The sequence below is a fragment of the Halichondria panicea genome, chromosome 1 (genome assembly GCF_963675165.1).
Source record: "Halichondria panicea chromosome 1, odHalPani1.1, whole genome shotgun sequence".
Taxonomy (NCBI): domain Eukaryota; kingdom Metazoa; phylum Porifera; class Demospongiae; order Suberitida; family Halichondriidae; genus Halichondria; species Halichondria panicea.
The window spans coordinates 8,111,666-8,123,895 of record NC_087377.1 but is presented as its reverse complement, the minus strand read 5'-3'; the positions used below and the strand labels follow the sequence as shown (position 1 = coordinate 8,123,895).

At 40.4% G+C, this 12,230-nt stretch overlaps 1 long non-coding RNA gene across 2 annotated transcripts; it reads left to right on the top strand.

Moving 5' to 3' along the window:
* Positions 1–7,437: 7,437 nt before the first annotated feature.
* LOC135341976 (uncharacterized) lies at positions 7,438–11,047 on the top strand. Of its 2 annotated transcripts, XR_010396705.1 has the most exons (4): positions 7,438–7,603; positions 8,510–8,613; positions 8,710–9,257; positions 9,298–11,047. It is a non-coding gene; the product is annotated as an uncharacterized LOC135341976 (long non-coding RNA). The 2 variants fall into 2 exon arrangements; XR_010396703.1 differs by having other exon boundaries at positions 8,710–11,047.
* The last annotated feature ends 1,183 nt before the right edge of the window (positions 11,048–12,230 follow it).

Below are 12,230 nucleotides of genomic sequence, written 5' to 3'. Positions count from 1 at the left end.
GTTGTATTGAGTTTTGCAGTAGGCACATTTGGCATTGAATATGTACCTTTACTTAATGGTGTAATTAACACGCACCCACCACCGTTCTTTGATACTTGTTTCTGTGATCCACTATTAATAGTCACTCGGCGCCCAGTGGCAGCTACAGCAAGCGAAAGTGAACACAAAGGCTGTCCTGGTTCCATGATCAGATGATCTTGCAGCTGTGCTGACACAGCAAACCAGAGTACATAGTTCAATGTTTTGCGCAAGCGCACATGATAGTTTCTCAAGGAACCTGAAAACCTCTGTATCCAAGACTTCCTGGCAGAATCATCTTTGTCTTGAAGGCCTGGTAAGCCACAAAACACTACCATATAACAATATAGATAACAATATGCATGTACACAGGTCTTTTCTTCTTAGATATTATATACACTGCAACTACACAGATCCTGGAAGGATCAATTTTCTTCTTTCTTGAGGTCCTGGTAAGCCACATAATACAACAATAGATGCATGTAAATAAGTATTTTCTTCTCAGTGACTTTATATAGATAAGCTAACTTTAATATAAAATTCATTATAGAAACTAATATAACACTCTAATACTTTTCAGCGAAAGCAAAAACATGGCGAGAGGCATTAGCACAGCGCCAGCTTGAACACTAGTTTCATAATGTAATCACTTACACGCTGACTGTATTGATTCCGGTTTCTTTTGAGCTAGCCACGTGTATGCTTTATTCAGACACAATTCTTTTCGACCTGAATGTAAAAACCATAATTATAATTATACCTCAACTGGCGTTATGTGGTTCCTTACTACTATATGGCAGCATGCTGTGTAGGAATTGCCTTGATCATACTGTATGTACGCTTGCACTGTAAGGCAATTCCTTGTTTTCCATGTACTTGTTTTAGCAAGACTCCATTAATTCCTTCAAAAGAAAAACAAGAGTACGCCCAGAGAGGTCACAACATTATCATCACATCTTCAACTAAAATTTTTGATGACCTACTTACTGCATGGTTTTTCAGATATCGATGATACCAATGTATAAGACTGCATTTAACTACATGCATGTACTACAAACTAACCTTTCCGAATTGATCAGATAGCTCTAGCTCTTCACCCTAGGTAGGAAGTGGTATCACAACCACCTTTAATTTGTCCTTATCTTTTATAACAGCATCTTTGTCTAAAACTCAGTCCAAGTAAGGTTCATATTTTAAAAACAATACTAAGCTTCACGTTTTATAAAGTTGAAATGCTTTACAAATTCAGCTTTTAGAAACGGCACAGCTTGAACTTGGGCTGGAATTGTGATAGGTTTATTCCTATCCATGTAAGACAACAACACCTTCATAGCCATGTTTTAATTCTGCCACGTGGAGATCTGCCTAATACTGAGTCACTGTGAGTAATAGTCTATATAATCGCATGGAGATGTGTGACTGAGCACCTTTTTGGGCTTGTAGATTCAATTTGATGAGATTCTGCTAAAAGTGCAAGCTGAGCTTATAGTTATGTCTCGGTGCACATGCGCAAGCGAGGTATATGGTAGTGTGTTTGTGTGTCTGTGTGTGTAGACTATTTCAGCTGCTCAAGGGTCAATGAAATGCAAGTAAGAGTTTCTATAGGCTTCTAGTCATGTTTTCTTGGCTTGCAATGGTTGGATTTGCAAAATAAAGCTTCGTTCTCGAGTTATGCCTAGTTTTGCTTACTTGGAATGCCATAGTCCATAGCAAAATGTGTTCACCGAGTGTTGCTACTCTACTTAGTAGTTAGCTCTGCACTAGAACGCTAGCTATTGGTAGCTGCAGAGCAAGAAGAGAGCTGCACGGCTCTGCTGACTTGCCATGTTTTTAACAACAATCATGGTCATATTTGAGTTTCCCGCATGAAGAAAATTATTCATCATGATAAATTAATGTGTGTATAAAAAGCTAGCTATAATTATGTTATGTAGCTTTGGCACCTCCACCGAGCATCTGCACCTGCGGTGCTTTCATTATTATTGGCAATGAAATTCATATCTGGTGGTTTTGCTGTTGGGCTGCAAGTGTATGGAATGGCCAAAACTGCGTTGGCGAACCACCCAGCAATTTCAATTTTATCCCGCGGTGTACACATTTTATCTCGCAGTGTACACATTTATATCCCGCGCCGGGGGCAAAATCAACTCTTGCATGTCACGTGACTATTCCTACTACAAAGCAGAGATTTGTAGCCTCGAGTCATGATGATGTCGATGGAGGACTGTTTAGAAGCTGTGGAGGATGTGATTAGACAGTGCAGGGGTGAAGGAAATGTAGAACTAGATTGCATCAGTGTGATGAGAAATCTATCCCTGATCATTGGTAACTACTTAAGTATTTCTGAATCTGGTGATGAAGAACACCTCTCCGAATTAAGGGATCTTCATAATCTAATTGGGTTGCTGCTTGTAGAATGGGAATCAAAGTTATCAAATCCCATCAATGTCAGTGGTGGAAGACTGAGGAAGAAGTTAAATTTACCCCTGGTAAGTTATAGTTATGAACAATGCTATCTATATGCATTTAACCCTTTAACCGTCGGATTTTTAATTAACAGTGAAGTGAAATGTCTGTAAATTCTCTATCGGGTTTCCAGAGCAATAAAATGCCTAGCAACCATATACCAATAGAATGCCCATACAACAAGGAATAAAATGGTGCAACATGTGTTGCCATAACAACCACGGTTATTACGCTCACCCGTTTTTATCATTTTAAATGCTCGGCCAGCAGTGAGATAAAATCCAAAAATTTTTTTTTATGGATCAGCCTATCATATGGTATAAAGGCTTGACTAAGCTTGATTTTCACATCATATGAATGTAACAGTGCTAAGATATATAAATTTGAAGTACAATACGTACATGTATTACTATATCGGTGAACGATCTATGAAATTTACAAGCTCACATAAAGACTGTTCATTACTGCTAATTCTATTTTAGCTATACTATACTTACTACTGATATTCTAGCTATACTATACTACTTGCCAGAGTCACACAGTGAGCCCTCTCCTGGTCTTTCACCGTCCTGGTCCATAGCTCTAGCGTCTAGGTCCATGTCATGCATGTCTTCAGTCCCAGACAGTTCATCAGCGTCTGGCATAAAGCTGGTAGCCTTTGGGAGGTATCCTACTATCCCCTCTCCTTCATAGGCACTGTCATCACCAGAGGAGACATCACCATTGCTGTCCTCAAGCTGTTCAAGCACATCAGCACAAGTAAACAACCTAGCCATAGCTATAAACTTCGTGCGGTAAGATGCTACTGAAATTTTAACATAGCAACGTGGCTTGGAAAATTCTAGACTAAATTGCACGTGATTCTACAGCTCTTCCTGTATACAGGGATGTGCGTAGTTCGAGCTACTTCCTAAGTATCGCAGAATTAGAATTTCGCAAAAAAAGTCACTATTGCGGGCCACGATCGTGGCCCGTGACGGTTAAAGGGTTAAATAATTGAATATACCGTAATTTATGTAATTACAGCGCCACCATAATTTAAGCGTCACGTCAGCCAGCATTAGCATAATTTTTTAGGTCCTAAAGAAGCACCAACCGTTGCTGGTTTCTGGTGCTTATAAAAAGGCTTGTTTGAGACATCAAAACACATGCATCTTTGACCCTTCTAAACAGGTCTAACCCATGCCATAGCTACAGTCAATGAACCTTGTTCACGAGTCACTCAGCTCTCAACAGGGCAGCTAGCAAGTGAAACTGAGCTAGACCACACCTATTCTCTCTACAAATTCTATACTAGCTGTAGAACATAAACGCCACCATAATTTAGGGGCCAGCTGGGCTGAAGCAATTGTTTGTGTTCTAAAAGATTAAAATTAAATGCGCCACTCTGAAGTGGAATCCCACTAGGAGGTGCCGTTGGAGTGGAAGGAGGACGAGTTGGGAGCTGTCACACTAAGAGCATTGATAGGAGGTTGAGTTCCACTGGAAGGTCGACTTGGTGCAGGAACACTATAGAATCTGTTAAACGAATATAAATGGAGCCGTGAGGGTAAATCTGGTTAAGAGTTATACCATCCATCTCTGGGCTGACATCTAGGATTCTAACACGTTTGTTTGCACATTTCACAAAAATAAAACTGTCGGCGGTTATGCTATCCAATCGGTGGGTACACAAGGTCTTCTTTGAAACAGCACCTATTTAATAGGTGTCTCAAATTTGAGAAGGGTGTAATATGTCATCATTTTCTTGAGACCCCGTTTAAGCAGGGGTCTCAAATTTGTGAAGGGTGTTTTAAGTGTCAACGATTTCTTGAGATCCCTATTTATCAGGGGTCTCAAATTTAAGAAGGTGGGGTCGAAGGTGTTTCAAATTTGATTTTTTTATGATACAAACGCCGCACAATTATTTTGCTCACTGTCATGTATAATGTGTACAGTGTGATTAAGTAAAGTATATATACCACACCGGTGTGGCATATCTGATTTATACCACAGGGACCTCCCCCTAGCAACAATTCAATCCACGATGGATTTGGGGCCGTCAAATAGCTAGTTGAGCAGCTCAAGAGCTTCCTTGGTCCAAGCGTTTACCATGCATTCGACTAAAAAACAACTTGAAAAACTGTGCATGCCCGGCTGGGGCTATAATTATGCTCTCCCTATAATAATATCCTACAGCTGTTGACCAATGAGATCAAGTAGTGGTGACGTAAGTGTCGTATAATTAAAGGTGTTAGTGCGTGTTCCTTGTTTACATCGGAGGGGGAGGGGTTAGATTTAGTGTGGGGGTATAATGCATTGCCATACCGCATAGCCGGTAATTTTGGTTGGTGTACAATTTCGTACGAATGACCTATTTTGAATATTAGAATCTAGCGGTAGAATAATGAATTTTCGTATGATGCTCATACGAAATAATTATACGACCATGCATACGAAAATACCCGCTGTGTACGGTATACTGCATCGTTATGATTCTTACCATTGCCTCTCTTTTGTGTGGAGGGAGTGAGTCAGCTTGTATGGTACTTGCCAGCAGCTCCAAAGGCCACTGTGAAGTTTCTTGTGATGTGCCTCCAAGCTTGTCTAATCCAGACAAGTAGAAATTCTTCCGATTCCTCCCAGGATTGAGGAGAAAGCCATTGCTTCCACTTGGGAATGTCGATTCGCAACTGGTTGTCCATCCTGCTTCTCATCAGAAGGAATAACTGCTGAAGGGCAACTCTCTGGCACGTCCTAAAAGTTTGCATAGTATAATTAATTTTATAATTAATTTAGTATACATAATAGGTGCTGAATCCATGATAATAATATATACATGCATTCATATAATTATAATTATACTAAAGATAATTATCTCTGACGCACATCTGTATATTTTTTCCGATGCATGTTGACAGCCCATGACATTGTGTATATATACCTTTAGCAAGATAAGACCTTTCTCTTACCATCCATCTTCGCTCCAATTCTTGTAGTGCATCACTGCTCGTCCATCTTCATCTAAAGTGACGAAAGCAATGTGGCTGGTTATGTCCATGAAGCTCCTCAATGTATGGAACTAGCCAAGAACGCACATCGTAAACACTCTTCAGTTGAATTGTGACTGGCTGTGGCGTATAGCTTTGTGCTGTCACCTTCATCAAACGTTTTAAAACAATACCAGCTCTCATTATAACAACTTGCACTTACATTTAATAAAAATGTATCTCACACACTCAATAATTATAGTCAACCATGCATAGGTTACTTTATCAATATCTAGTGATGCAATTGTAAATTGTATTATACACGTCAAAAGTTGCGTAAACGTACGGTGAAAGTGAATGACGTGCATAATTCATGATCAGACAATTAAATGCTCACCATTATAATGGTTTCTGCACCCACACGAGATAAAATTAATGTGTTGGAAAAGCTGATCCACATCTTCATGAGTGTGACCTACGTAGCTACTGCATGGTAGAAAAGTGACACGAATCTGCAACAAGTATCACAATGTATTATTAATTATTTTGTGCATAATTATTATTATAGAGTCATGTTTACCTAATTCTTGAATGTCTTCAGTTGAATAAGAAGTGCCAAAATAATAATAATGTATGATGAATATTCATAGACTAAGGAGGAGAGTAGATGCAGGTCGTACTCATGAAGCCAGTGTTCAGAAATCGCGAATAAATCGTGTGGCATATAAGTAGTGCATGTACGCAGATAATCAATATTTGATTTGAAGCCTCTAATATTTAGCCGAAATTTAGAATTGATGTAAGTGCGTATTGTGAGGTTGGTTTAGTCTACCCCCTCCATGCAGCTCCGCGTTGAGGGAGCAGGGGAGACGTACGGATCTCTTATCTTGGGAGGTGTTATCTTGGAGGGTGTTAGTAGTAGTCATAGGTATGTTCTCCGAAGTCACAGGGGAATCACTCTGGGAGGGGGGATTTTCCTGCTCAGTGGAAGAAGTGCCTGTAAATCGATCAGAGTGGGAGTGTGTGGTGGGCAGGAGAGGGAATCCCATTTCTCATCAATTAGAGAGAGACTCCTGTGGTGACTCTGAGCCACCATGCATTTCTTTTTTCCTGGAACTGCTGATACGAGCAAGTTCCAACGATATTTGAGTATTGCTATAGTGTCGGGAGAGCATGTAGCAGAGATAGCATCTGCCTCAGAGAGACCAATACATTGAGACTGGGACCATTTCTGGCAGACATCGCACTCCACCATTGGACTCCCGTCGTCTTCAGTGGAGCCACAGCTTCAATTTATTGAGTTTCAAAAGAATGTGGGTCTGAAGAAGGGGTCTTCTCATTAGGTTTCACAGCAGGTTTCCCTTTAACCGATTGGCTTTTAACAGTCCCACCTTTGAAAATTCCATGACAACCGCTAACAAGCATGCATGTCGAGCCAAACAATTAATAATAACAAATTGAAGATTTATCTGACAAAAAACAACGCCAGACGCCGATCGATATCTCAAGCCGAATCACAAATATCACACAAATATAATTATCACACATCACACAGCACAGCTGTCGTACAACAGTCACACAAGACACGTGCGCAACGATACACAACAATCACATATATCAGTTACAAGAACCACGCTCGAATTTTTAGATTATCTAAGCCCAGTGGCAGCTACAACACAGCACACATAAAGTCAGAGAGTAGTGCAGAAATTTAACGGATTACTGTATAGTCAGCAGCCGGACAGACACAATGCACCGCAGCAGTTCTCAGTTCTCAGTTCTCTCTCAGAGCTAGTGATAGGTTGCAGCTCTGGTTCGGTGCTAACGTTACTGCACACCTCTGTTAGGAGGTTAGCAGTCAAGTCAAGTCTGATTTCATTATCACTTGTAGTAGAAGTCAAGTCTGCTTTCATTATGACTTGTAGTACATGTATGTACGGTACGCATGCGCACGCGCACCGAGGCAGCGGCTTGAAATCGAGGATTGGACCTCGTGGTCCTAAAAAGCTCACTCCTGAGAAGACTCGAACTCCTACTCACTGTATACTCCATACATGATGCTTGACAGACTAGACTGGGATATATGTCTAAAACCATGCTAAAACCTTCACTGGTCTTCACAATCTGTGTGCAGCCATAGATATATATAGGTAAGTTGAACTATTTTTATTCCTTCGCTTCAGTTTTAGCAAGATGATTAACTTTGGCACTTATTTCAATAAATTATCTTTCATAAAACCTGTGACAGTATAGTTGGATCAAGTGGGATACACGGCACTGCATTTTATTGTATTAAACGTACATACCGTTGTCATTCTAATTATAGCACCCTGAAGAACTGATCTGTGGTATGCGTACGTACGTGGTCCTGCCTAGTCCTGCCTACCTTGACTCCTAGTATAATTATAAAGCAGCAATATATACATTCCTTCTGAATTATACCACAGTTTGTGTTTCTATTAAGTGCCCTTTCTCCGCTTTAGCCTAGCCGCTATGTCTACTGCTAATTTCCAAAAAATTATTGTGCGCGCGCTGTGTTGGAGCTATGCCACACTCTGTAGGTACCAGCACATGTGCATTGAGCTGCTCTTTCACCTGGTATTTTGATTGTGCTGCCTCGAACGCTTCATACAGTATTATCGAAAGAAAAGTGACGAATTGGTAATTGCTACAGATCTTCGTAGGATAATCTTAGCGAGATCTGGGCTACCTGTAGGAAATAGTTACGAGTGATTTCAATGTATGGTTCATGAGATACGAAAAGAAAAATATGTATTTATTCTGTATTTGTACGTATTTGTGCCACATGTTAAATGAGTTGTTCCAAGTTAAACTGTGAGCTATTATAATGGCTTAGACTTAAGGCCTTCGATGGTAGAAAATTGTGTTCGATCAAGGTTATCGTATTGTTAGAGAGTCGCCTTAAATCGAAAACTAATAATAATTACGGTAGCTGCAAAATTCGTGAATATTGTGAGAATTGTTGTTTGTCCAAAATTCTGAATGTAACTTACATTAACAGATACCGTGCACGTGACTATACATTCCTCACTCAGTGTCACAGTCTGCCGAATATTGACAAAGAGCAGCTAGGGAGACCTAGATCTATAATTATGCATCGCCTCAACACAGTGCCTTCTTATCAGAGATTATCACCAAGGTAAAACTGACTTGGCAGTTGGGAGTACTTATATAAGATAGCAATAATTATATCAAATTTGTCATTCGCCTTTAATTCCTGTTGCACACACTTTAGCAAAGATCCGGTTGCAATATCACGTACTTTTTTGAGGCTCAAGCTCCATCTTCAACCTGGTGTGGATGCACAATTATAATGAGGTTTGAGTAATTAGATGGGAGGGGGCGGGGTTTTATCCTGATCTGGGCCTATTAGAACCAGAGGAGGTACGACAGGCGTGGTGCAGCTCAAGTTTATTAGCCTTTGATTGAGCAATAATTATCCGCCCACGTCGTATGTTTTTGCTGAGAGTAATCAGAGGCTAATAATTATTACTTGAGCTGCACTGCGCCTGTCGTACCTCCTCTGTATTAGAACCCAAAAAAACTCTTAAAACTCCGCCCCCTTCCCTTCCCATTCATAAAATACTTCGCTTCACGGAGTTTACCAGTGCTCTATAATTAGGATGTATCAGTGAGTGTTCACAGCAACTATTTGTAATATTCCAGTGTTCTATCGTATGATCCCACGAGACTAGAAAAAGAGTAGACGTGCAACTACTTGCTTTTACAGAGCCAATCCTTTGCATTGGCGAATGATACTGGCAAAAAAGGGTAGGAAGAGCGGTTCATTTGAGCTATGCAGTGCTCTTTGTACTTTTGTTAGGAGAGGTGGTGTGCTGACTTTTCCGCTTTGTGGTATTGAGTGCCATAACTCCTCCCATAATTATAGCTAGCATTTTTGAATTAAAATTTGATGGTACACATGACGCGTCTCCGCCCATGGTACGAAGACGATCCACGTTGCGCTTACGTCCATATGTCAATGGTGGCAGAGGAGCATTTTTCCCATCAGCTAAATTTTCAAGGAAATTAATAACTACATGCAGATATGTTCTAGCATTAGCTTTGGCACCTCCATCGAGGTATCAGCACTGCCACCGCGGTGCTTTCATTTTAATATTTAATTCACTTGGGTTCGTTAAGGTAGGATGGTTGAACAAAGGTAGGATGGCGGAACGATCCAGTGTATGATAGGGTACGATAACGATGCTCACGAGTTTTTGTGCAATGGATAGAGTTAGTTACATTCGTTATACACACTGTTCTGAATAATGCTAATAGAAGACTGACCACCAAGTACATGGCAGTGTATACGGAGGGATTTGTTGTCATTAATTTAAGCGGCCTTTTATATTGAGAACTACTAAGTCCACAGTGTGTGAAACATTAGAGTCATAACTAGGTTCCATATCTTCTGTGCCAGTGTCAAGAGAGAGTAGAATAAAATGTAACTACGTAGCTGTTGACACTAATTAATCTCGGTACTCCGAGAAACATAATGATGCTACCCTTGCTAACTACACCTACAAACAACATATAATTATATCCATTACCGCAACGCTCCTTGGAGGGTGAGTCGGACCGTGACTGTTAATTATAGGGTTAGGCATCCCCTCTTTAATTAGAGGAATGCAATCCCGCTGGTTAAATAATGATTATAATTTCTCTAAGTACTTAGGGGTAAAGACGTGGCCTAGCCACCAGTCATAGCCCACTATTAAAGAACCATACAATCGAAAGTAATCCGCGTGCAAATAACCATTGAGTAGAAATGTTAACACTAGATAGTATTGTGTCCAGGAACAGCTGGAGTTGTGCATGTGGAAAGTACCCACCGATTGAAGTGACACACTCCCGTTAGAGACGAAAGATGATAGACTCTCAGAATCAAGAGAATACTCTGCCTGCTGTGCTGCTTCTGAAAGACGGGATACAGCATCTATTCTGACATCTGCTGATTGGGGCTCAGGGAACTGGATACTCTTGTCATCCGTAGTTACTTCCGCCGTCTGCACGCCGTGGCAGACAAGCTCATGCTCTGTTTGCACCCCAACACTTGGCATGCTGAACGTATTGTCATCATCTATGCATTTACATAATATTATGGTTTAATTTGTAATTGTTTATTGTTGTATTTATAATTATGAACTGTCACCTCTCTCAGAGTTCAGACTTTTTTTGGCCTCTCTGGAAGCCTGTAGTTGCATTAGGCGCTCTTGTGGTTATTCCTAATTCTTCATTTTATTACACCCATTTTAGCTTCTGAATTGGAAATCCTTGTACCTGGCATACGATTTTTATTGTTCCATTACGCCACCACCTCATCCCAGCTTTTATTTGTGGTCCTGGAAGACATACTAGCTAGCTATAATGTGGTCTACAAACTTTGTATTACTGCTGCACCGTACGGTAGTAAGTACAATATACATGTGAGCGCAGCCAGAGATACGCACACACAGTGATTGTAAACATTGCACGTGTGCAATTATTGCAGCCATACTATCTGCATTCTTGTGGTTAGCTTGTTTTTTATAGTGGTTCGGCATTCTCCACGTACATAAAAACTAAAAACAGTTGCATTCTTTGTTGATACACAGCTGGACGTTACACACTGAACACGAGAAGCACGCCTCGTGCCTATGCTGTGCCCTAGTAAGCTTCTTCTTGCGTCTTACAGCATTGCACACAACACACTGTTGCTCCTTGTTATTGTACTCGGGATTATGATCAAGGGTGGAATCGAGCCTAGTTTCCCTAGCTGCAGTCCTTGGTCTACCTTTAGTTACTTACCTATGAGCTCTGCTAGCTCTAATTTGAATGTGATGTAACTACGCTTCCTTTTTAGCTTCTCGCGTGACCAATCCTTTCGAGTAAACTATGTCATCAGTTGATGCATGCTCATCAACAGCTGCCACTGAGATTCCAAAATATGTTTTGATCCCCAAGGAGAATAGGAAATGATATCTTGTGTGTGTAGCTTGAAATGTCTTCAATATAACACACTACGTGGTACGATCTGTGAATAATTTTTGAAAAATTTTCAAACAATCTGCTTTGTGGCATTGAGTGCCATAACTCCTCCCATAATTATAGCTAGCATTAAAATTTGATGGTACGCCTCGATCCATGTTGCACTGACGTCCATATGTCAATGGGTCCCATCAGCTAAATTTTCAAGAAAATTAATGACTACATGCAGATATGTTCTAGCACGAGTACGAAACCAAAGCTAAGCTCTATATACATGTACATGTATGCATTAGCTTTGCCACCTCCACCGAGGTATCAGCACCCGCGGTTTATATTTAAGTTCGTTAAGGTAGGATGGCTAAACAATCCAGTGTATGATAGGGTACGATAGCAATGCACGTTAGCCCCAACATTTGGGGCGGGACTTTTGTTGTTGTGGACATCATTGCACTGTAGAAAAAGAGTATGCCATTAAAAAAAAAACACAAATTCGCCAGCTGAATGAAAAGAATAATTTTTAAAGTTCGAAAAAAAAAATGTTGTGTTTGTTCTTGACCATAACTTCATAGTCATTTCGTCCCAGTTGTAACACAATAACCAATTCCTAAAGGAAGAACATGTATGCTCACAAGTTTTTTTTGCAATGGATACACTCAGTTATACACACTGTTCTGAATGTCAGGGTTTGGTGGTTTGGAGGCCTTGTTAGGTTTGAAGTAATTTGTGATTAATTCACTTTCAGTTTCTGTAAAAAACCTCCTCCTTTTTGTGGGTGGTTCTTCCTTG